A 27866-nucleotide genomic window follows, 5' to 3' on the forward strand; every position below is an offset into this window, starting at 1 on the left:
AACATACTCAAAATGTGACCCAACATATAACCAGTATAAAATTGTTTATGAGCTATTTTACATTGTTTTTTAGTACTAAGTTGTTTTCATACTGTTTAACAATTTTATACATTTCAATCCCTATACTAGATTGTCATCAAGAATACATGATCTGTATTTAGAGTTGATAAAATTAAACATTGAGAAAGTAGGTTCACATGCTCAATTTGTTCCCAATGTCCTTCCTTATACATTTTCCAATAACTAAATTGAGACGCCATTATGAAATGTAAACTGATGAAACTTAAATTAAATTTAAAATTCTGGTTTTTTGGCCCCTTAATCACATTTCAAGTGCTCATTATTCACAGGAGACCTGTGGCTTTCATTTTGAACATCACTATCCTAGTACATACACTTAAATAGTGTCTAAATGCATACAGATATTTTGCAGTAGGTTATTTTTGTTTTATAAATGATTTTGCTTCTTGTATGTTTTACAATAAAAACTCTTTTGTCCTATTGATCTCTACTCCTGGAAATAATAATTTGTGACCTTAAGTGTAAGAAAATACATACAAAAAGTGACCAGTGTTTATAATTTTACTTTCTGTGCTATTACTTTGACGAAATCTCACTTTTACCTATGCTGGTACTTCACAGTGTAGCAACCAATCTGGTATATTCCACCTCACGAAGCACATTCTCCCTTCTAATATGTCTGCTCAATTGGGATGCAAAATGAAATGAAATAATTACTTGCAATTTGTTTTCATTTAAATTGATTAAAATTCTCATTTCTCAATATTTGAAATGATACAACTGTATCATATAAAATTATTAGACTGATTTTACTTTCCACAAAGTACAAATGTCATGGCAAAATCTTCCTCACCTTGTGAAAAGAAGTCATTATCTGCAAAAGACAACTCCACGGACAAGCAGAAAAGTGGGCAATTTAAAAATACAGATAATCTCCTACTTTACATTTTTGACATTTCATGTCCAATTCCATGCTTTTACTACTCCAAGAACCCTTTTAAAAATATTTTGAAACATTTTTATTGATATATAAAATTTTATATATTTATGGTGTGCATGTGACATTTTGTTACAAGCATGGAATGTGTATGGATAAAGTCAGGATATCTGAAGTGTCCACCACTTTTTATCATTTCTATGTGTTGAGAACAATTCATGTCTTCTCTTATAGCTACTTTGAAATATACAATTCGTTGTTGCCACTATAGTCACTCCATATCAAACAGTAGAGCTATCAAACAGTAGAGCTCATTCCTTTTATCTAACTGTATGTTTCTACTTGTTAACTTACTTCTCTTCATCCATTCCTCCCACCCACTCCCACTTGCCAGTCTCTAATATCTAACATTTACTATCTACCTTTATTAGATCAAAATATTTGGCTATTACATGTGACTAAAAACATGCAATATTTGTTTTTCAGTGTCTGGTTTATTTTACTTAATGACTTCTAGCTCTGTCCATGTTGCTGCAAATGACACAATTTCATTATTTTTTCAATAGCAGAATACTATTCCATTGTGTGTGTGTGTGCGTTTGTGTGTGTGTGTGTGTGTATGTATATATTATACATTTTCTTTATCCATTTGTCAATGAACACTTAGGTTGATTTCATATTTTTGGTATTATGAATAGTGCTACAATAAACAGGCAAGGACAGGTATGTCTTTGATATACTGATTTATTTTCCTTTACATAAATAACCAGTAGTAGGATTTCTGGATCGTATGATAGTTCTGATTTTAGTTTTCTGAGAAATCTCCAGACTGTTTTCCATAGTGGCTGCACTTCACATTCCCACTCAATGTTTGAGAGTTCCCTTTTCTCTGCAGCCATGTCAGCATCTGTTATTTTTGGTCTTTTTATTAATAGTCTTTCTTTTTTTTTTTTAATGGAATCTCGCTCTGTCGCACAGGCTGGGGTGCAGTAGAGGGATCCTGGATGACTGTAACCTCTGTCTCCTAGGTTCAAGCAATTCTCCTGAGTCAGCCTCCTGAGTAGCTGAGATTACAGGGGTATGCCAACATACTGGGCTAAATTTTTTGTATTCTTAGTAGAGATGGGGTTTCTCCATGTTGGCCAGGTTGGTCTTGAACTCCTGACCTCAGGTGATCTGCCCACCTCGGTATCCCAAAATGCTGAGATTACAGGTGTGAGCCACCACACCTGGCCTAGTAATAGTCATTTTGACTAATATAAGATGATACTTTATTATGGTTTTGATTTGCATTACCCTGATGATTAGTGATGTTGAGCATTTATTCACATATTTGTTACCGATTTGTATGTTTGCGGAAATGTCTATTTATTTCCTTTGCCCTCTACTTAATGAGATTTTTTTTTTAGTGTTGCGTTGTTTGAGTTTCATAGGAAATTAGTCCACTTTTCAGATATTTTCCCTAATGTTACAGGTTGTCTCTTTATTACGGTTACTGTCTCCTATACTATGCACATGCATTTTCGTTTAATATAGTTCTATTTGTCTTTTTGTATTTTGCTGCCTGTGCTTTTGAAATTTTTGTCATACGTTTTTTGCCTAGGTCAATGTCTGGAAGAGTTTTCCCCAGGTTTTCTTCTACTATTTTTAGTTGGGGTCTTATGTTTAAATCTTTAATCTACCTTGAGTTGATTTTGCATATGCTTAGAAACAAGAGTCTAGTTTTATTCACCTACATATGGATATCCAAATGTCTCAGCACGTTTTCTCATTGTATATTTTTGACATCTTTGTTGAAAATTAGTTTTCTGGAAATATGTGGATTTATTTCTGGCTTCTCTATTCTGTTTCATTGGTCTATTTGTCTATTTTTATGCCAATACCATGCTGACTGGGTTAGTATTGCTTTGTAATGTGTTTTGAAGTTAAGTAGTGTGATATCTCCAGCTTTGTTCTTTTTGATCAGCTATGGCTATTAGGCACTTTTATTTTCCATACAAATAAAATTCATTTTTTTCCATTTCTGTGAAGAAATGGTGTTGGTATATTATAGGGATAATATTGACAGATTGGTTTGGTAAGCATGGCTATTTCAAGGATTCAATATTTCAATCCACAGGCATGGAATATTTTTCCAATTGATTATGTCATCTACAGTTTCTCTCATCAGAGTTTTGTAGTTTTCCTTGTGGAATCTTTCACCTCCTTGGTTAAACTTATTCCTAGATGTTTTATTTTATTTTATTTTTGTAGCAAAATGCAATTGCTTTCTTGATTTCTTGTTAGCTATTTTAGTCTTAGTTTATAGAAATGCTTTATATGCTATTTTGTAGCCTACAACTTTACAAAAATTTATCAGGTCTAGGAGTTCTTTGTTTGAATCCTTAGGATTTTCTACACATAAGATTATATTATCTGCAAAGAGGGATGATTCAACTTCATTTTTTCTATTTGGATTTTTTTATTTCTTTCTCTTGCCTGATTTCTCTGTCTAGAACTTCTGGTACTATGATGAATCAGAATGGTGAAAGTAGGCATACTTTCCTTATTCCTGTTCTTAAAAGGAAGGCTCTCAGCTTTCCCCCATTCAGTATTATGTTGGCTCTGGAATTGTCATATATGGTCTTTATTATGTTGAGGTATGTTTCTTCTATGCTGAATTTGTTGAGGGTTTCTATTTTGAAGGACTATTTTATCAAATGATTTTCTGTGTCTCTTAATACAATTATATGTTTTCTTCTTTTATTCTGTTGATGTGATGTATCGCATTTATTGATTTGTGTATATTAAATCATGCTAAAATTCCTGAGATAAATCCCATTTAATTATGGTATATTATCTTTTAATGCACTTTTGGATTTAATTTGCTAACATTTTGATGAGGACTTTTGCATCCATGTTCATCAGGGATATTGGCTTGTAGTTCTCCTTTTTGTTTTTTGTTGTGCCCCTATCTGGTTTTGGTATCAGGGTAATGTGGGTCTTGTTGAATGAATTAGAGAATTTCCCATTCTCCAATACTTTAGAGTTGTTTGAGGATAATTGATATTAGTTCATCCTTGAAAGTTTGACAGTGAAACCATCTGGTCCTGGACTTTTTTGTTGTTGGGAGGCTTTTAAACACTGGTTATATGACTTTTCATAACTGATTTTATTAATTGATATTATAACAGATTCAATTTCATTACTTGTTATTACTCTGTTCAAGTTTTCTATTTCTTCCTTGTTCAACTTTGGTAGGTTGTATTTTTTCAGGAATTTGTCTATTTCCTCTAGGTTTTACAGTTTATTTGTATATAGTACTTCATAGTAGTCTCAGATGATCTTTAATATTTCTGTGGTAGCAGTTTTAATATCATTTTGTTTTGTTTTGCTTTCTGTTTTAATTTTGTTCATCTGAGTTCTCTGCTTTTCCTGGTTAGTCTAGCAAATGCTTTGATTTTGCTTAACTTTTTGAAACAACAACGTTTGTTTTATCGATCTTATGTATTTTAAATTTTTAGATTCTATGTAATTTAAAGTTTTATTTGAGATAAGACAAGTCCCTTCCACCTGTAAGCCTGTAAAATAAAAAACAAGTTAGTTACTTCCAAGATATGATGGGGATGCTGGCATTAGGTAAGTACACCCATTCCAAATAGGAGAAATTGATCAAAACAAAGGGGCTAGAAGCCCCATGGAAGTCTGAAATCCAGCAGGGCAATCATTAAATCTTAAAGCTCCAAAATAATCTCCTTTGACTCCATGTCACACATCAGTGCCATACTGATGCAAGAGGTGGGATTCCAAGGCCTTGGGCAGCTCTGCCTCTGTGGCTCTACAGGGTCTAGCCCCTTTGGCTACTTTTATGGGCTCATGTTGAATGCCTATGGCTTTTGTACATGCACAGTGCAAAATGTCAGTGGATCTACCATTCTGTGGTCTGGAGGATGGTGGCCCTTTTCTTACCGCTCCATTAAGCAGTTTCCCAGTTGGAACTCTGTGTGAGGGCTCCAACCCATCATTTACCCCTTGCCTTGCTCTAGTAGTGGTTCTCTATGTGGGCTCCACTCTTGCACCAAACTTCTACCTGGTCATCCAGGTATTTGAATACATCCTCTGAAATCTAGACAGAGGCTCCAAAACATTAACTCTTGAATTCTGCCTATCCCCAGACCCTATACCACATGGTAGCTGCCAAAGTTTGGGGATCACACCCACTGAAGCCATGGCCCAAGCTGTACCTTGCCCCACTTTAGCCACAGATCTAGCAGGAGCTGCTAGTACACTGGGCATTATGTCCCAAGGCTACACAGAGCAGTAGGGCCCTGGACCCGGCTTACAAAACCATTTTTCCTTCCTAGGTCTCTAGGACTATGCTGGAACAGGCTGTTGCAAAGATCTATGAAATGCCCTGGAGATATTTTTCCCATTGTCTTGGCTATTAACATTTCGCTGCTTGTTACTTATGCAAATTTCTGCTGCTGGATTGAATTTATCTCCAGAAAATGGATTTTTCTTTTCTACAATATGGTCAGGTTGCAATTTTTCCAAACTTTTACAAACTCCTTTTAAACACAAGTTCCAATTTCAAACCATCTCTTTGTCGATGCATATTAATTGTATGCTTTCAGAAGCAGTCAGGTTATATCTTAAATGCTTTGCTGCTTTGAAAAAATGCTTTGCTGCATTTTTTTCCAATGGATACCCTATGTCAAAGTTTTACAGATCTGTAGGGCATGGGCAAAATGCCACCAGTCTCTGCTAAAGCGTAGCAAGAGTAACCTTTAATTCAGTTCCCAAAAAGTCCCTTATCCCAATCTAAGACTATGTCAACTTGGACCAAATTACTATAGTCCATATTACTATGAGCATTTTGGTCAAACCAATTAAATAAGTCTCTAGGAAGTCCCAAACTTTTTCACATCTTCCTCTCATCTTTTTAATGGGTTGCTCAAACTGTTCCAACCTCTGCCTATTACCCCATTCCATCATCAATTCCACATTTTCAGGTATCTTTATAGCAGTACCTCACTCCTGGTATCCATTTTCTGTACTAGTTCACTTTCATAATGCTATGAAAAACTACCTGAAACTGGATAAATTATAACAAAAATAGGTTTAATTGACTCACAGTTCAACATGGCTGGAGAGGCCTCGGAAAACTTATAATCATGTTGGAAGCCAAAGGGGAAGCAAGGTCCATCTTACATGGCAGCAGGAGAGAGAGCACGGGGAAACTGCCACACTTATAAACTACTAGGTCTTCTGAGAATTCACTCACTATCATGAGTACAGCATGAGGAAAATCTACCTCCATGATCTCATCACCTATTACATTTCTTTCTCCTGAGATGTAAGGATTACAGTTCAACATGAGACATGTTTGAGGACACAGAGCCAAACCATATCATGTAGAATTTATATTTTTCATCATATAGAAATCAAGATATATATTTTCACTCCATTCAATTTGTAACCAGAATGCCATTTTTAAAAGGAAAGATTTATACAATCTGAAGAGAAACCAGAATATTGGAATGCCATTCTTTAAAAACTATACTTTTAATGGAATTGCCACAGACCCAGTAATTTCAACATGTCTTTTTATTCTATTTCATTTTCAGTAGTATCTTACAACTGTCTGTATTAGCATAACTCATACTTCATATATATGTAAGTATATGTATATATACACATATATGTATGCATATGTACACATATACACAAACACACATGCACACATATATAATCTGAAAAAATTACATGTTATTTACATTTCAAAAATTTTCTTCAAAGTAAGCAATGAAAAAAATAGCTAAAGCAAAGTTTATGACTTCTTTAGAGATTTCACTTGACCACATATACTTTGTTAAATTTTGAATTTATTTTATTCTATTTTTTAATAATGGGAGTATTTCAAAGATTTCATATGACAGAATAAGAAATTTATCTATTTTTAACAAAGGCACTGTTTGGCTATATTTCCACTCTTCTGTTGGTCCACATACCATTTAACTATAGCTGTACATATATTCTTTGAGAACAATTTTTCTCAATAGTACTACCAAATGCTAAATTCTGTTTTATATACATTAATACTCTCCTTCATAAGTCTGGTGAGATTTTTTTATATCACTGGTTAATATTTTTTATATCAATTGCAAATAAAGATTATGATGCCCTGAGAGCAAAATATAATATTGATTAATTATGCACAGTGAAAGTATCATATGTTATTAATAAAAGGAGGGGAGTAACAGGGAAGCAGAGATAGAGACTGATAATTGAAGAAGATTATTTCTTGTTGACTATATTTTCACTGTGAGTCAGCTGAGGTGTTTTAATCATTGGTCTCTCATGAACTTCAGATGATGAAATATTTATAACCTGGATCATTGCCAGGAAAAGAGACTTCCAGAATCTCATGTGTGTAGATCAAATTACTTTTATACAGAATGCATTGACTGTAATGTTGTCATTCAGCCCATTCCATCTACTAGGAGCTGGAAAACAGTTTGTGATTAGCACAAATAAGCATTCCCTACTTTGGGCAGATTTCTAGGTATAGAAATCTAAAATAAAAGATTAAACTTAAAACAGTATAAATAATTTAGTTAAGATTTAACTATTACTAGCAATTTATGTGGGCCCTTTTCCTATTAAATAAAAATAACATGAAAAGTATTTTAGCTTATTAGTTTTCTCACAGCATAGTTAACAAAAAACACATGTTTCTGCTTTGCCTTCAAAGACAATACAGTGGGAAAAAAGAATAATATAATTGGGGTGTCATTGTTAGTTCCAGGCACGAGAAACTTCTTTCTCAGCCTCTGTGTTTTGCAGTGTTATAATCCCAGCATTTTGGGAGGTCAAAGTGGCAAGATTCCTTAGGGTCAGGAGTTCAAGACTAGCCTGGGCAAGGAGGAGAGATCTCATTTCTACAAACAGTTTACAAACTTAGCCAGCTGGAGTGGTGTGTACCTGTAGTCCCAGCTAAGTAGGAGGCTGAGGCAGAAGTATTGCTTGATCCCAAGAGTTGGAGGCTGCAGTTAGTTATGACCATGCCATTGAACTCCAGCCTGTACAACAGAGTTACACTCTGTCTCAAAGGATTATGAATCATTCTATTATAAAGACACATGAACATGTATGTTTATTGTGGCATTGTTCACAATAGCAAAGACTTGGAACCAACACAAACGGCCATCAAGGAGAGACTGGATAAAGAAAATGTGGCACATACACACCATGTAATACTATGCAGCTATAAGAAAGGATGACTTTATGTCTTTGCAGGGACATGGATGAAGCTAGAAAGTATTATTCTCAGCAAACTAACACAAGCACAGAAAACCAAACACAGCATGTTCTCACTCATAAGTGGGAGTTGAACAATGAGAATACATGGACACAGGAAGGGGAACATCACACACCAGGGCCTGTTGGGTGGTGGGGGGCTAGTGGAGGCATAGCATTAGGAGAAATACCTAATGTAGATGATGGAGTGATAGATGCAGCAAACCACATGGCATGTGTATACCTATGTAAAAAACCTGCACGGTCTGCACATGTACCCCAGAATTTACAGTATAATAAGAAAAATTTAAAAATTAAAATTTAAAAAAGAAAAAAATTAGGATCTCTGTATCACAAAGAAATCAACTTACTAAAAATTTATCAGTGTTCTGTTAGTCATCATCTTCTTCATCCTTCTCTCCTTCCTTCCCTTCATCAACATATTCATCTTCTTCACTTCATCCTCATCCTCTTCATCAATATCTTCTAATCCTTCCTTGTCATGATCATCATCATCATCTTCTCCTTCTCCTTCTTCATCATCCATATTGGGAACCAAGTAGTATTATAATGGGTTTGGCCAAATATTGTCTTTGATGACCTCTCCTAACTCATCAGCACTTGCATCAGAATGGTCAGTAAACCAGGTAAAGCACCTCTCTGGTTCCTCATGCTGCCTCTTTTTGCTGGCTTTATTCTGCATTTGACTTGAATATTTCATCAAATCCTTTCAAGATTACCATTTGATTTCAATGGACTTTGAAGATGGATCACCACTCTCATTCAGATGAAATTATTTGCAGAGAACTTTATTTTCAAAGTAAGGATTTTCATCAAAATAAAAATCTATTCTGTTACCTGATTTAATATCTTCAAACTCTGTCACTTCAACTCCAGTCAAATAATGCAGTACCTCTTTGTCCTCTTCCCCAGGCTGTGCAGACACTTGTGGATGGTTGACAAATGTCAACCATTGTTACCCATAAATTTGTTATTTTGTGATCAATTATGACCTCTTCTGAAAAAAATGGTTGGCAAAATTTGTTATATTTCTGTTCTACTTTCAAAATCTCCTAACTAGCTTGTTCATTAAGTCTGCCTATTTCTTTTTGTACTTCATCAATGTGTTCAGTTGCTTGTTGTTCTTTTTTTCCCTTCTTTGGTGAGCCTGCAGAGGCCGATGTTGCCTCTGGTCTCAGGGCAGCAGGTGGTCTTGGTTTCTTCTTTTGAGGTAGAAGTGGAGACTGGCATTTGGGGGCCATGCTGCTGGGAAAGTCCAAGAGCCAGAGCACAAGTCTCTTTGCTCATCTGGAAGCAGGAAGAACACTCATTTACTTTCCAGTTTAAAGATGAACTATTTTTTTTCCTCAGGAGAGTAAAATTTATTTGTGACACCTCAGAAAAGTCATTTATTTTACCATTATTTTTAATAAAACAAATATTATATAAAATATTGACTATAAAAATAAATTTAAATTTTTGCTAAATGAATATTAGAAAGGTAAATTACAGGGAACCAGCTATCCAACTAGCTATTATCAATCATTGTATTCTACTGCTTTTCTAAACTTAATTTCAGTGATTGTGAAAAGGACACACAGACATTTTCAAAAATAATTATCTTGTATTCTCTGAGACATTGATTATTTTAGACATTAACCTAAAGCTTTACACATGTTTAAATTTTATAAATTTTAAACCATTTTTAAAGTTAGATGATAAAATATACTATTGAATGTATTTATTATATTTATATTTTTAAATATTTAGAAGTATGGTCTGAATTTAGAAATATATCTTTATTTATACTCATTTCTGGAACCCACAAAAGATAGTGGTAGGCCTGAAAGAAGCATAATATTCTCTTTATATTATATTTTGTAGCCCGATACAATGTAGAGAAAATATGACTCAAAAGGAATCTTTTAGAAAGCAGTTGAGGAGAGGACAGAAGACAATTCAAGTGAAAGATGTAACAAAATCAGACACTGAAGTGAAAGCAACCAAGCATGTCTATGGGAATTAAAGTTTCTAAACTATGCATCCAACCCTAATATCCTGAATCTATTAGGAACATTAAAAAAATCAACAAACAATCTCATTAAAAATTGGGCAAAAGACATGAACGGACACTTCTCAAAAGACATTCAAGCAGCCAGTCGTGAGAAAGATGCAAATTAAAACCACGATAAGATACCATCTCATACCAGTCAGAAAGGCTATTATTAAAATATCAAAAAATAACAGGTGTTGGTGTCGCTATACAGGAAAGGGAACACTTATAGAGTGCTGGCAGGAATGTGAATTAGTTCAGCTGCTGTTGAAAGCAGTGTGGAACTATCTAAGAGAAGTAAAAATAGAACTGCCATTCAACCAGCAATCCCATTATTGGGCATATGCCCAAAGGGATACAAATCTTTTTTTCTGAAAAGATACCTACACTTGTATGTTCATTGCAGCACTATTCACAATACTAAAGACAGGGAGTCAACTCAGGAGCCCATCACTGGTATAATTAGATAAAGAAAATGTGGTACACATATACCATGAAATACTATGTAGCCATAAAGAAACACAAAATCCTCTCCTTTACAGCAACATGGATGCAGCTGGAGGCCATAATCCCAAGCGAATTAATGCAGGAGCAGGAAACCCACTATTGCATATTCTCACTTATAGAGATAGACATTGAGTACACATGAGCATAAAGACAGGAACAACAAAGTAGATACTGGGGACTTCCTGAGGGGTGAGAGAAGAAGGGAGAAAGGGTTGAAAAACTACCTGCTGGGTACTATGCTCATTACCTGGCTGATGGGACCTTTTGTACCCCAAACCTCAGATAAAAAAATGCTGAGGATTGCCAACAATCAGCAGAATTGAGAAAGAAGTGAGGAAAGATTCTTCCCTATAGCCTCCAGTCATAGACTTCTCCAGTACTACAAAAGAATAATTTTATGTTATTTTTAAGCCACCCAGTTTTTAGCAGTTTGTTGCAGCAGTATTGGGAATCTTACACAGAATGGCTCTGTTAGATTATATAATTATTTGTTTAGTTTTATGGGAAATTATCAAACTATTTCTTTTTTAGCATTCCCATATCGATTCTAAAGTTCTAGTTGTTTCACATCCCATCCAGCACATGATATCATTACTCTTTTAGATTTAGAAATTTCTCTGGGTATATAATGGTATATAATGTGGTCTTAATTTTGCATTTTCCCAGTAATTAATAATACTAAACATTTTTGATGTGGTTATTTGCTATCCTGATATCTGGATTAGGTCTTTTAATGCTTGTTTAACTTTTTCCCCATTTCCTAAAAACTGTTACCCTTGTAACAGATTTTAGTTCCAGAAGCAGGTAAAAGCTCAGAGATGGACTCTTCTACCTAATGATAAAGTGGGGCTATTCTTGAGTAATTAGGCAAAAACTCAAAGGTGAACTGCAAACAGTATGCCTTTAAGTAATGTACTCTTTTTCTGTTATTCACCTTACTAGTGCCATTCCTAGAAAGTCATATCTCTCCTCTACTTAGCACTACCAGAACTGTCAGAATATGCACTGAGATGAATATGTTACTCTTATTATCTTTAACTTAATAAATTTATATCAATTTTAAAAATATTTCATATGTCACAATGATGAGGTTTTGGTGAGGAAGAGATAAAAATACACAAATTCAATTCACCATCATTTCCAGAACTCCAGCTCTGGTTTTTACTCAAGAAACTAGTTATAGATTTTAAGGTTGGAAATTAATAAGAAAGTTATGATAAAATAGACATATCAACAAAAATTGCATTGCCTTTGAAATTAACTTTCTCTTATAACATATAGACCTGTCGTGTATATTGACTGCATGCCTATTGTCAGTAAGGTGTGAGGTAAAAGTATATGTTATGTATGCATAACATTTCGCTTCTTGACTCATGAGACATTTCAACATTCTCAGTCAGCACTCCTAAACCATATGCTTTTAAAACATGTTCCAAATTTTTAAAGAAGTGGTGCTAAATTTATCCTTTCTTGGGTATGGGCTAGACCCAATGATTTGTTACTAATGAAAATAATTTGTTAAAAATGATAGTGTGTCTTATAGCTTCTTTTTCTAGCCAGCTAAAGGGCACTGTGATTTACCTCTTACAATATGACTTCAATATCTATCATACTGGCCTCTTACAGTATTTTGGAACATCCTAAGGAAACAAAGGGGGAATAAAAGGCATAGACAGACAAAATAAATCCCTCTCCTGTCTCTTTCTCCTTCTTTATTTCCCCTATCCCATTCAAAATAATGTTGATTTCTTTATCTTGAGTTTTCTACCATTTAATTATACTAACTACAATGGCAAAATCCAATGGTTCAACATTTGACTTGAAAAAGAAAATAAATAATTCAAAAATTCAAAAGAAGGCTTGTGGACCTAAACCAACATGTTTTTCTGCCTCTATATTAAATAATACTGATAAAAAACAAAAAATGACATAGCTACTTGCTACAGCTAAATAAGTTAAATATTATCTAAGGAATTCAAGACCAGGAAATCTCTAAATAGCTAAGAGGGTAATTAGCTTGATCATCCAACTAGTTTCAAGATCCCAGTTTTTCTGATTTCACAATTGAAAGACACTATTTTGTAAACCCTTCCCAATTCTGAATTAAAGTGTAATAATATCTTCTCTTGATTTAGCCCTTCTAGGGATGACACTGCTATGTCTCTCCTAAGGGATTGCTCTCCCTTACTTCAATAAGGCATATAAGCTTAGCTTTGATCAATAAGTTTCCTGAATATCTTTTAAGAATCAACATTGATTTTCAATATTAACATTTTTCTAGAATAGGAATTTTAAAATATTAAAAACACAATTTAATATCCAAAGCTAAGTGATTATTTGATTTTAGCCTGTATCTATTTTTCCAATGAAATTATATATCCTATATCTCTAATAAGTTGAATCATAGCAAGAAGAAAACAAAGTTCACAGAAAATAAAAGCAGAACTGAGATTATTCTAAAGGTTATTTCTTTGAAATAATCTTGGTTTATCTCTAAATCAAATGACTTAAGGCTCTAAAAGGTACATAATTTTTTTTTGTTATACATCTTTTAAATATGTAGTGAGTAAAACTCACAACAGCAAGAAGAAATCTGCAATTTCTACAAGGAGCAATCATTCTTTAGCTCCTTTTCATGTCTATTTTAGTGCAAATGAATCTCAGATTATCATCTCAGTGCATATTCTGACAGTTCTGGTAGTGCTAAGTAGAGGAGAGACATAACTTTCTAGGAATGGCACTAGTAAGGTGAATAATAGAAAAAGAGTACATTACTTAAAGGCATACTGTTTGCAGTTTACCTTTGAGTTTTTGCCTAATTACTCAAGAATAGCCCCACTTTGTCACTAGGTAGAAGAGTCCATCTCTGAACTTTTACCTGCTTCTGGAACTAAATGCTTGGCCATATTTGAATAGTTCTTCAGTCATTCAGTCATGATTTCCACCCATGTGGGAAACTTAGCATCAGAAAATTTGCTCTCGCATTAACTGAAATTAAGGAATTATAGTTAATTTAAGTAAAATTGCATTCTGTCTTAGGTTCTTTTTTATCCTTTATCTTATCCACATTATTTGAAGGCCAATGTTAGTGTTAGGTTGGTGCGAAAGTAATTGTGGTGTTTGCCATTAAAAGTAATGGCCACGGCACTTACTTTTGCAACAACCTAATAGTTAATCCTCATAACATTTTAAGACTGCTATGAAGCTTTATCCCTCTATTTTTAGTTTCCTCCACCATTACTAAAAATAAAATATTTAGTTATTTGGTCTTTGTTTATTTTTAACTTTCTATTAATTATTTCAAGTATCTCTTAATTTAGGCTAAGATATTTAGTACTTTTTATTTTATTTATTTTATTTTAATTTTTTCTTATTTTTTTATTATTGTAATTTAGGTTCTGGGGTACATGTGCAGATCATGCAGGATTGTTGCATAGGTACATACATGGCAAGGTGGTTTGCTGCATTCATCCCCCATCACCTATATCTGGTATTTCTCCCCTCATTATCCCTTCCCACCCTTCCCACTTCCACTCTCCCTACCCTAGCCACCCCGCTACTGACAGCAGTGTGTGATGCTCCCCTCCCTGTATCCATGTGTTCTAATTGTTCAACACCCACCTATGAGTGATAACATACGGTGTTTGGTTTTCTGTTCTTGTGTCAGTTTGCTGAGAATGATGGTTTCCAAACTTATCCATGTCCCTATGAAGGATGGGAATTCATCATTTTTTATGGCTGCGTAGTATTCCATGATGTATATGTGCCACACATATCCAGTCTATCAATGATGGACATTTAGGTTGGTTCCTGGTCTTTGCTATTGTAAACATTGTAAACAGTGCCATAATGAACATATGTGTACATGTGTCTTTATAATAGAACAATTTATAATTTTTTGGGTATATACCCAGTAGTGGGATTGCTGAGTCAAATGGTATTTCTATTTTTAGGTCCTTGAGGAATCACCACACTGTCTTCCACAATGGTTGAACTAATTTACACTCCCACCAACAGTGTAAAAGTGCTTCTATTTCTCCACATCCTCTCCAGCATCTGTTGTCTCCAGATTTTTAAATTATTGCCATTCTAAATGGTGTGTGATGGTATCTCGATGTGGTTTTGATTTGAATTTTTCTAATGACCAGTGATGATGAGCATTTTTTTCATATGTTTTTTGGCCTCATATATGTCTTCTTTTGAAAAATGTCTGTTCATATCCTTCACCCAATTTTGAATGGTCTTGTTTGTTTTTTTCTTGTAAATCTGTTTTAGTCCTTTGTAGATTCTGGATATTAGCCCTTTGTCAGATGGGTAGATTGCAAAAATTTTTTCCCATTCTCTTGGTTGCCAGTTCACTCTAATGATTGTTTCCTTTGCTGTACAGAAGCTCTGGAGTTTAATTAGGTACCATTTGTCTATTTTGGCTTTTGTTGCCATTGCTTTTGGTATTTTAGCCATGAAGTCCTTGCCTACTCCTATGTCCTGAATGGTTTTGCCTAGGTTTTCTTCTAGGGTTTTTATGGTGTTAGGTCTTATGTTTAGCTCTAGTACTTTTTATTTTGAAACAATCATAGATTAACAGGAAATGGCAAAGATAACAGAAGATTCAAATAGCTTTTACTTGGATTTTCTCAGTGTTTACATCTCACATAATATAGTACAATATCAAAACCAGAATGATACATTGATACAATATGTGTGTGAAGTTCTGTGTCATCACATGCACAGGTATATATAAGTACCTAAGCACCATTTTAATGAACATACAGAACTATTTCATCACCATGAAGATTTCCCTCAAGCTATTGCTTTATGGTTGTACCTACCTTCTCCCCTCCACCATCCCTAATCTCTGGCAACCGCTAACATATTCTCTATCTCTATAATTTTGTCACTTAAGTAACGTTATATATATGGAATTGTAGAGTATGCAATCTTTTAAGATTGAATTCCTTCACTCTGTATAATGCCCCTGATGCTCATCTAAGTAATTGAATATATCAATAGTCTGTTCTATTTCATTGCTGAGAATCTGATTGGTTTGTTTAACTATAAGTCTATTGAGGGATATTTTAGCTGTTTGCATTTTTTGGCTACTATGAATAAAGCTGCTATGAGCATTCTTGTATAGGTTTTATGTGGACATAACTTTTTATTTCTCTGGAAAATCATTCAGGTGTAATTGTTGAGCCATATGTTAAACATACATTTAGTTATTTTTTTAAAATTGCCAAATTATGTTTCTTAGTGGCTCTACCATTTGACACTCTCACTGGAAATAGATCTATTTTCTCTTCGTACTTGCCAACATTTGGTTCTGTCGTTGTTTTTATTTTAGTTTCTTTAATAGATGTGTAAGTGATATCTCATTGTGATCTTAATTTGTATTTTCCTAATAGTTAAGTCGAACCTGTATTTTTGGACATATTTTCCCTTTCTATGTGAAGCCTACGTTTTGTTTGTAATGTTCTATTTTATATCTATATTTTACATTTATATTGTGCTAGTGTATGTGTTATATGTATGTAATAAATTATCATCAATTGGCTTCCTGGAAAAATACCATTCCATTCATTTTATTCCCTTTGGCCATAAAATACAGGATTATTTCTAATTGTGTAAAAGTCATGCTTTTTATTCTATGATTTCACTAAGGATTGAAAGCTATGAACAAATATAAATAGGAAAATCATAGTTATCAGATAACTAACCAAGCCTCCTAACTAATTTAATGTTTTTAAAGCTTACTCAAGCCAGAAAAGCACAAAGAAGATTTATTGATTGAACTGGAAGTGCACAGTCTGCAAGGCAGAGACTATTCAGGTTTAAATATTTTTTAGCAATGCAGTTGGCATTGTAAATTACACACAGATCTTGTAACTCCAATGCCAATTTACTGTTTCTAGTTTCCAAGGAATTAGTAATATCAAAGTTGCAGCTTTATATAGGATGCCAAATATTTTTCTTTTGCCATTATATTTAAAATAAACAAATAAAATTATATATTTATCCAAGGAGACATATTTTTACATATAAAACTGACAGTCAAATTAAATATCACAATGGTCTAAATTCTGATAACAGCAAAATTGTAATGAGTTTTTCTGCCTTTGCTTTAATTTATGCACCACAAAAAACTCTTTTAAACCCTGAACCTGTTTGACATACAGATTAGACATTTAAGTCAAAATTTCAAGTTTACTAAAACCCAGAACTTCACAGATAATATTAAAGGAATGCTCTGATCATGTTTGGTTCTTAGGTTTGTTTGCTTTCTTGTTTCCACTTTCATATTGTCTCCTCAATAGTAGGATTAGCCTAGCATGCTGTGTGGTTTAATCATCTAGGCCTTTATTCTTATAGGCCTAGAGTGGCCTGTAGACTTGATAGACAATAAAGTTTGGGATCCAGGGCTCTTAGGTTCCAATCCTGGCTCTCAGGATTCCTCAGAAGGAATCAGGGCATGTTATTTTAGCTTTTCCATTTCCACTTTTCATTTTACAGTTTCCTCATCTGTAAAATAGGAAAGCAATGATGCATAGCTTCTTCAGTTTGGGAGAGTAAAAATTGAGTTGACAAGTATAAACAGTTCAAAACAGTGCCGAACATCCAGTAAAATTCTCCATAAATGTTCCCTGTTGTTTTATCGTTTAAAATAATTACCAACAATTAATAATTGGAATTAGAAATTAAATGAAAATTAAAAACAATACTATTCATATAAGCACCACAAAATGAAATACTTAGATATAAATCTAACAAAGTACAAGATATATATGAGCACTACTACCAAATTCTGATGAAAGCCAAAAATACATAAAGAGATGTTCTATGTTCTTTGATAAGAAGACATGATAATGCCAAGATTTCAGTTTTTCCCAACTTTATCTACAGACAATGCAATTCCAAAGTTCCTCAAGTTATTTTGTGAATATTTACAAATGATTCTAAAATTTATAAAAAGAGGCAAAAGGCCAAGAATAGCTAACATAATTTTGAAAGAGAAGAACAAAATTGGAGACCCGACAGTACTTGACTTCAAGACTTACTGTAAAGCATAGTAATCAAGAGGGAATGGTACTGATGCATAGAAAACTACATCAATGAAACAGGATAAAAAGCCCAGCAATAGGCTTACATAAATATAGTCAACTCGTCTTCAGCAAAGAAACAAAGCAATGTCATAGAGAAAAGATAGTGTTTTCTATAAAACTAATAGAAATAAACATAGAGGAAGTGCTTTATGAAATTGGACTGGGCAAAAACATTTTGACAAAGACTTCAAAAGCATAGGGAACAAAAGCAAAAACAGACAAATGGGATTACACTTAACTAAGTTTCGGAACAGCAAAATAATCAATAAAATGAAGAGAACACCTATAGAAGGGAGAAAGTGTTTAAAAACTATGCATCAGATAAGGGATTAAATTCCAAAACATCAAAGGGACTCATACCACTCAACAGCAAAAAGAAAACCAAATAATGCAATTTTAAAATAGGCAAAAGACCTACATAGATGTTTCTTAACAGAAGACATGCAAATAGCCAACAGATACATAAAAAATGTTAACTATCAATAATCATCAGAAATATGCAAATCAAAATCACAGTTAGGTATCACCTCATCCAACTTAGAATGGCTAGTATCAAAAAGATTTTTTTAAAAACTGCTGGTAAGGATGCAAAGAAAAACAAACTCTTATCTAGCATTTATGGGAATGTAAATTAGTGTGGCCTTTATAGAAAACTGTGTGGAGGATGTTCAAAAAATTAAAAATGTGTACCATATAATCCAGCAATTCTTTACCAGGTGTATATCTAAAGGAAATGAATGAAATAAATATGTCTAAGAGACATCTGTGCTCCCATGTTTGTTGTAGGATTATTCACCATAGCCAAGATACAGAATTAACCTAAATGCCCATCTACAGATGAATGAATAAAGAAAATGTTATATATATATGTGTGTGTGTTGTGTGTGTGTCTGCATGTGTATGTGTGTGTATGTATATAACATATATTACATGTATATAAGGGGTTGACTATAAAAGAGTCAACCCCTTATTCCACTAAATATAATATACATATAGGACACTATATTACTCTGCTAAATTACGTATATTTTTAGTGAAATAATATTTAATAATATTTAGCCATAAAACAAAATGAAATCCTGACATTTGTAGCAACATGGATGAACTTGGAGGACATTCTGTTAAGTGAAATAAACCAGACCAAAGGAAGGCAAATACCTCATAATCTCACTCATAGTTGAAATATAAAAAAATTTGATGTCATAGAAGCATAGAAATATAGAGTAGAATAATAGTTATCAGAGGGTGAGAAGGATAAAAGGAAGTAGGGAACCAGGAGAGCATGATCAGTGGGTACAAAGTTATAGTTAGACAAAAAACAATAGGTTTTGGTTTTCTATTACACAGTAGAATGACTATAGCAAATAACCATATAATATATATTTCAAGATATCTAGAAGAGATTTTGAATTTTGCCACCACAAAGAAATAATTTAAAGTGATGAATATGGTAATTATTCTGATTTGATCATACTATGTATACATTCATTGAGACATCACATTTACTCCTATATGTACAAATATGTGCAAACTTTTTGTTTTATAACAGCATAGAGTGACTATACTAAGCAACAATGTCTTGTATATTTCAAAGTAGCTAGAAGAGAGGACTTCAAATAGTACCAATAAATATGTACAATTATTATGCATATATTATAATTTGGATTGGTGATAACTTGAGATGGAGTTTTTTGAGTTGGAGTCTTGCCCTGTCATCCAGGGTGGAATGCAATGGTCTGATCTTGGCCCACTGCAACTTCCGCCTCATGGGTTCAAGCAACTCTCCTGCCTCAGCCTCACAAGTAGCTGGGAATACAGGCACCTGCCATTATGCCTGGCTAATTTTTGTATTTTTGTAGAGATCGGGTTTCACCACGTTGGCCAGGCTGGTCCTGAACTCCTGACCTCAGGTGATTCACTCACCTCAACCTCTAAAAGTGCTAGGATTACATGCATGAGCCACCGTGCCTGGCCAGTGATGACTTTTTAGGTACAACATAGGAAGCATGATTCATGAAGGAAGTGATCAGGTAGTTCTTACAAAATTTAAAAATGTTGGATCTGATGAAAGGTATGTCTAGAGAATGAGAAGGCAATTCACAGACTAGAAGAAAATATTTGCAAAACATATGTGATACAGGATTGTTATCCAAAATATACAAAAATAACCTCTTAAAACTCAACAGTAAGAAAAAAAAACAGCCCAATTAAAAATGTGCAAAAGATCTGAAGACCTGTCTTGCCAAAAAGGAGATATGGATGGCAAGTAAGCAAATGAAAGGGTGGTTAACACCATGTGTCATTAGAGAATTTCAAATCAAAGCAGCAATGAGACACAATTACACACCTATTAGAATGGCCAAGATCCAAACCACTGATCATACCAAACTTTGACAAGGATGTAGACCAACAGAAGTTCTCACTCATTACTTGGGGGAATGTAAAATAACACATTCATTTTGGAAAACAGATTGACAGTTTCTTACAAAAGTAAACACCCTTATCATAACATCCAGCAATGGCTCTCCTTGGTATTTACCCAAGTGAATTGAAAACATGCTCCCACAAAACCCTTCAATATGGATGTTTACAGCACCTTTATTTATAATAACCTAAACTGGGAAGCAACCAACCTGTCCTGCAGTATATAAACTAATAAATGACTGTGGTATATCTAGACATTTGGAATAGCATTCAGTGCTAAAAACTAAAGAGCTATCAAGCTATGAAAACGCATGGGGAAAACTGAAATGTATATCACTAAGTGAAAGAAGCTTCAGAAAAGACCACATTCTGTTTGATTTCAACCATATGACAATCTTGAAAAGGGTGTAGAGTTAGTAAAAAGATCAGTGGTTGTCAGGCACTATGAGGTTTGGGTGGTGAATAGGTGGAGTAGTGAGGATTTTTATGACTGTGAAACTGTTCTGTAGGATGCTATAAGAGAAGATACCTGCCATTATACATTTGTTAGTGCCCATAGAATGCATTAACACCAACAGCGAACCTTAATGTAAATTATGGACTTGGATGATAATGATGATGTGTCAATGTAGGTTTATTCATTGTTAAAAAACATATGACTGCTATGGAATGTTGATAGTGGTGGAGGTTGTGCAGGTGTGTGCAATATGTGGCAACTCTGTAGTTTACATTCACTTTTTATGTGCAGATAAAACTGCTCTTAAAAGTAAAACAAGACTATGAAAGTGAAAGAAATGGAAAAAAAGTGACATTTAAAAAATAATTATGTAATATATAATTTTATACATATAATCACATGAAAACTTGACATTGCTTTTGACTAGGGTCTGATGAAGAATCAGGAAGCTGACTTATGCTTCCTTAAACTAAGCCTTACTTTTTGTATATATGACTTCAATTTTGTGCAGTCTTTTCCAGTGAGGAGATTTTGTAGTTTCTTTCTTGATGCCCTTTCAATTCAGAATCATTAATGACATTGTTCTGTATTGCTATGTATACTGTAGTAGGGGTTGGGAGAACAAAGGAGGATCTGTTATTTCATTGTTACATTGGAAAAACCTCTTCCCTAATCCCTTTGATTTGAATCTTGCATATCATTTTAATACAAATATGTATGTGTAAAAGCATTGCTGTTTTCATTTTATATCAGTATTTTATAACATTATTTTTCCATCTTTTAAATTTCATTTTAATACTTTTTCATGTACAGAGCTATGTTTTTAAAAAGTAGATGGTTTGTGACTACCACTACCATCAAAATACAGAGTAGTTCCATCACTTCCAAAAAACGTTCATTATAATATCCTTTTGTTATCATACTTTCCCCCGTAAGCTAAACACATGCAAACTTCCTGTCTTTTCCCAGTTCCCATAGTTTTCTCTTTTGAATAGAATTCCAAAATACAGCCTTTGCATCCACCTTCCTTTGCTCACATTAATGCATTTGGGATCCATCCACATTGTTTGTTCCTTGTATCAATGTTATGTTCTTTTTATTTTTTAATAGTATTCCCATGTATTGCGGTATCACAGTTTGTTTATCCATTCTCCATTTGAGAGACAGTTGAGTTTCCTTCTTTACATTTATAAAGTAAGCCACTCTGAGCATTTGTGTACAGGTTTTTGTATAAATATGAAATTTTATTTTATTTTGGTAAATATCTGTGGCTGTTCATATGGTAAATGTATTACTAACTGCCAAACTGTTTTCCTAAGAGGCTGTGCCATTTTGCATTCCCACTTGCAAAGCATACAAGTTCCAACTGTTCAACATTCTAATCAGCATTTGGTATTATCTGGGTTTTATTTTGTCAATCCCAGTCACTGTGTTTGGGTATTTCCCTCCAGTTTATGGTCTAAAATTCTTTAAATCATGCTTTTCATGAACAAAAGGATTTAATTTTGATGAGGTCCAATTTATTTCTTTTTTACATTTCATGTTTTCATTGTCATGTCTAAGAATATTCAACCTAACCCAGTCATAGATTTTTTTAATACAAATGATTTTACATTTTAAATTTATGTATATGATCCATTTTAATTTTTAAACAGGTAAGGGGTTGGTGATTTTTTTGAATATAATCAACTACTTTTTTCATGAGTATGTTTTCAAAAATATATTATTTATCCATTTAGTTGCTTTTGTATATTTGTCAAAGAACATTTCTGAATACATTTTAGAAGGTCTGTTTCTGGGCTACCTATTCTTTATCACTCATCAGTGTGTCTGCTTTCACCAACATTATACTGTCCTGAGTGCTTTATATTAACTATTTAAATCTAGTGGCTCAGCGCTTTTTAAATTTTTCTTATTCTATTTTTTGTGTTAATTTTAGTTTTTTTTCTCTTTACTTTTAAGTGTCAGAATCAGCTTGTCAATAACTACCCAAAATGCTTTTGGGATTTTGTTTGGAATAATATTACATCTATAGATTAATTTGAAGAGAACTGATATTTTGAGAATATCGTCTTCTAAACAATGAACATGGTATATCTCTCCTTTTATTTATGCCTTTTTTGATCTTTTCATCAATGTTTTGAGTTTTCATCATACAGACCTAGCACATATTTTGTTAGATGAATTTGTAAGTATATTTTTATTTGGGAATTCGATTAAGTCACACATAAAAAACAGTATAATTTTGATTTCCAGTTGTACCTTGCTAACATATTGCAATACAGTTGAATAATTTCTGTTGGCATTAACTTTTTATAATCTGACCTTCCTAAACTTACTTATTATTTGTGTTAACATCACAATTGTGAAATCCATCATAATTTCTAGGGAGTCAATCATGTCATATATGCATAAAGATAATTTCATGTCTTCCTTTCAATCTCTATGACTTTTTTTCAATATTAGTTTACATGCTAGCAATTTCCACATGGTGTTGTATAAGACCAGTGAGAGTATATCTATGCCTTGTTCTAAATTTTAGGTGAAAAGAATTTAGTCTGACTAAGAAGGGTGAAAGTGCTAAAATTTTTATGAATGAGTTTTATCCAATTAAGGAATTTTCCTAGAAATTAGTTGGATAAGAGTTTTAACCATACATGGATGATGGATTTGGTCAAATTATTTTTCTGCATCGATTAAAAAAGTGATATAGGTTTTTCATTTATAGGGTGTTAATATTATGAATTAGTTAACTGATTTTTGAATGATAACCTAGTCCTGCATTGCTGGAATAAACATTTGATGAAAATTTATTTTTATTTTTACATATTAGATTTTATTAATAATATTTTATTGATGATTCAGTGAAATATTTTATTGATTATCTTCACTGAAGATATTGGCCTGTAGTTTTATCACTGGCAAAGTATTAGGTTGGTTTTAGTGTGAGAATAATTCTGGCATTATAAAATAAGTTGAAACAATGATGTCCTTTGTTATTTTCTGAAGAAGATTATGCTTTAAGTCTATTACTCTTAAATGTTTGGCAGAGTTTGTCAGTGAGATCATCTTGGTTTGAAGTTTTCTTTACTGAGTAGTTTTACCTATGAATTCAAATTATGTTATAGAAATAGAAATATTTGCATTATTGATATCTTTTAGTAAGTTTTGTTACTTTGCATAAATTCAGGAAATCATTTCATCAAGTCATTTGAAACTATGGACATATATCTTGGTCATATTTCTTTAATACCAATTTAATATATGCAAATATTTGGTGATATCCTATATTTTTTCCTGATACTGGTAATTTTTATGTTCTTTTATTATTATTGAAACACTCATCTAATGTTTTAACAATGTTGTTAAATATTTAAGCAATTACATTTTGATTTTTTGGTTTATCTCTATTCTTTTTTAGTTTTTAATTTCAATAAAAAATTCTGCTTTTATCATTGTTATTTCCTTCTTTCTGCTTATTTTGGATGTACTCAATTTTTCTAGTTTCTTGCTTTTGAAGCTTAGACTTTTTATTTCAGACCCTTATTATTTTATAATATTGGCATTTGCTGTAATAAAATTTAGGTCAATAACTTTTAGCTGTATCCCCCAAATATGTTGTGTTTTAATTTTACTAATATTTCTTAAGATTTCCTCCTTGGCAAATGATTTATCTAAATTTTTGTAGTAGTTCCAAATATTGGTAATTTTCTAGGTTTTCAAAATATATGCATCCCTAATTTAATTGCTAAAATTAGAGAATATTCTTGCATTATTTCCATTATAATTCCAAACATTTTATTTTTGCTCAAATGTGATCTGTCTTAGTGAGTGTCCCATGTATGCTCGAGAATAATGTGTATTCTGTTATTGGATTCAATGTTGTATAAATGTCAGCTTTATGAAATTGGTTAATAGTCTTGTTTCAATCTTCATATACTTGTTGATTTAATGTTTCCTTGTTATATCAATAGCTAAAAGAAGAGTGTTAAAGTCTCCAAGTAAAATTTCAGATTTGTCTACTTCTCCTTGCAGTTCTTTCAGCTTTGCCTAATGTATTTTTTAGCTTTGTTGTTAGGTGCATACACATTTAGGATGAGTTTTTTGTGTATCGGTATTTTATATTTATTATTATGAAATGCTACATTTCACCTTCCTTGTTATGAAACTACTTTCTATGATATAAATAAAAATGCACTGAATGTGTGTATATATATATATTTTTGAGATGGTGACTCACTCTGTCACCAGGGCTGGAGTGCAGTGGCTCACTCTCAGTTCACTGCAACCTCTGCTTCCTGGGTTCAAGAGATCCTCCTCCCTCAGCCTGATGACTAGCTGGGATTACAGGTGCCTGTTGCTATGCCCAGCTAATTTTTTGTGTTTTTAGTAGAGATGGAGTTTCACCATGTTGGCCAGGATGGTCTCAATCTCCTAACTTTGTTATCTATGTGCCTTGGCTTCACAAAGTGTTGGTATTACAGGTGTGAGCCACTGTGCCCAGCCGGTTTTTTAAATCAAATATTAGAATCTCTCTTAATTTATGTGTTTAGATAATTTACACTGCATATAGTTATAATATGGTGAGATTTTTCTATAAATTTTTCTCTTTCATTTGTTTTTTATTACTCTATTTTCAATTTCCTGCCTCCCTGAAGATTATTTGAACATATTTTACCATCCTTTTTTTAATTTATTTATTGGATTTGTTTTTTAATATAATTTTTTAGTTGTCTTAACTTTTCACATCCTATTTTAATGAACTATTTTACCACTTCCAGTACATGAAAGATTTACAACTACAGTATATAGATTCCTTGATCTTCCATTTTATATTTGAGTTTCATATATTTTACATCTATTTATATTATGAGACAATGTTAAAATATTGGCATACATAGTTTAAATGACTTTAGTAGAAAACAATCATCTTTTCAATTTATCTTGATAATTAGTTTCTATTTCTCTGCTGATAACTTTTTTCCTTTCATTTCAACAGTGTTTATTTTCATCTTTTGGAGGATGTTAATAATGACTTTTTTTGTTGTTAAATAAATGAGAGGTTCTTATCTTGCCCAGGCTGGCCTCGAACACAAAGCCTTGCCTCCTTATGCACCAGGACAACTGGCCTGAGCCACCGCAGCTCCCCAATAATGACTTTCTAACAATCTTTGCTTAATAATTCTAACATATGGGTCATTTTGGGTTGGTAGCTATTAACTGTTCCCTTATGAATTGTTCAGATATCCTAGTTGTAATTTCATATAATATACTGGATAATTTGAAATTATCATCATAATGTTAAAACTAAATTAACACAATATTTTGAAATTCTGATTCTGTTAAAATTCTCTGTAGAATTGTTTATTTCCTTTTCTTTGTTTTACAAAAGAAATCTAGTGAACTTGATGCTGTAAATTGTGTGTTATATATTGTGGGTGATGGATTAAAATGTCAATTCAGTTTCAGATTCCTTTTGAATATCTTTGACTCCCTCCTATTTGCCAGTTCAGGTTCATTCTTAAACTTGGGTAGTTGTTTATGTTGTAATTCAATTATCAAAGGCTCTAGTGGAATCTTTTGAGTGTATACTACAAGTTCAGTGATTAGAGGAATGGTGTTGGTTCATATGCAGAGTTAGGAGATTAACATCTTTAGCTATTTTCTCTCTGCCCTCAGAGACCATTTGTCTGGTTTCTCTCAGTACTGTGATAGGGTTCTTTTAGAATGTTAGCTTCACACACAAGTGTATAATGGTTGGCTCTTGGTTAATGTGGCTACAGAAAAAAAATAAGGAATAAAAGATCAGGATTCTCTTCACTCAACAGGTGTTTTGTTTGTTTGCATTGTTTTGTTTTCATTTTTCTATTCACCCATTAAAATAGGTTCTTTTGGAGTTTTGGGTGCCTTGCTCCCATTTCCCATGACAGTAGAGTTTTTGGGTTTTGTACAATGGGGCAAGAACATGGTAATAAAATCAAAAAGAGAAAATACCAAATAGATCACTCTATTTACATTCTTGGGCTCACAGATTTTCCTTTTCCAGATCTCACGCTAGAAAAATAGACTATTCTTAGATGTTAATGTGTCTGTCTGTTATTCAATTCCCAGAATCTACCCACTCAAGTGAAGCCTTGGGAAATGGGAGGAAAAAAGGAAGAATCTCACCATCACTACATGGGTATTTCTTCAAGTTTTGACTTTCTTCACTCATCAATCACTTAATGTTTATTTTCGAGAGTCCTTTGGGAGTTTATATTTGTAATCTGTTGGCAGATTTTAGTCAGAGAAAGTTAGAAAGAAAACTTGAAGTGGAATAAATTTGTCTTGGCTTGTAGTAAAATTCTTACTAACGTCCTATTTTTAAAATATTTATTTAATATAGTTTAGCTTTATAGAAATTCAACTAATATACAAATAACTACATATATTTAATGTATAAAATGTGATGATTTTGTACTTATGCATATAGCCGTGATACCATCACCACAATTAATGTAATAAAGATATCCTACATAACAAGACATTTTCTTATGTCTCTTTGCTTTTTTGTGTGTGTTCTAGGAACATATAAGATAGATCTGCCCTCTGAAAATTTTAAATGCACAATGCTTTATTGTTAAATATAGGCACTATATATATAGCAGATCTCTGAATTTACTCCACTTGCATAACTGTAATTATATCCAGTGAAAATCTCCACTTCCCCTCACCCCATGCCATGACAATCACTATTTTATTTTCTGCTTCTAAAATTCTATTTTGGATACTTTCATATATGAGGAATCATGTACTATTGGTCTCTCTGTGATTTACTGACTTCACATAGCATAGTGTCTTCATTTTTTGAAGACTGATAATAGTTCATTACATATGTATATACATATGTAATGCCATTTTATGTCATCAATATATCATTTTATACATCGTACATCAATATATCATTTTGCCATTTTATATATATACACAGATAAATGTGTATATATGGTCTTTCTTTTTTAAGGCTGAATAGTAGTTCTCTCTCCATATAGAACTATAAATATTTGAGACATGTTATACTGAGAACTTAAGGCACCCATGCTTCAGAGTCTA

The 27866-nt window shown here is 32.9% G+C and overlaps 1 long non-coding RNA gene across 1 annotated transcript in view; it reads left to right on the forward strand.

Annotated features, from left to right (window-relative positions):
• Positions 1-27274, forward strand: part of LOC118147469 (uncharacterized) — a 55783-nt gene extending 28509 nt beyond the window's left edge. Inside the window, exon 3 of the long non-coding RNA XR_004733898.3 lies at positions 26886-27274. This is a non-coding gene — a long non-coding RNA (uncharacterized LOC118147469). The remainder of the gene's footprint in view (positions 1-26885) is intronic.
• Positions 27275-27866: the final 592 nt, after the last annotated feature.

The sequence above is a fragment of the Callithrix jacchus genome, chromosome 14, assembly GCF_049354715.1.
Source record: "Callithrix jacchus isolate 240 chromosome 14, calJac240_pri, whole genome shotgun sequence".
NCBI classification, from domain to species: Eukaryota; Metazoa; Chordata; class Mammalia; order Primates; family Cebidae; genus Callithrix; species Callithrix jacchus.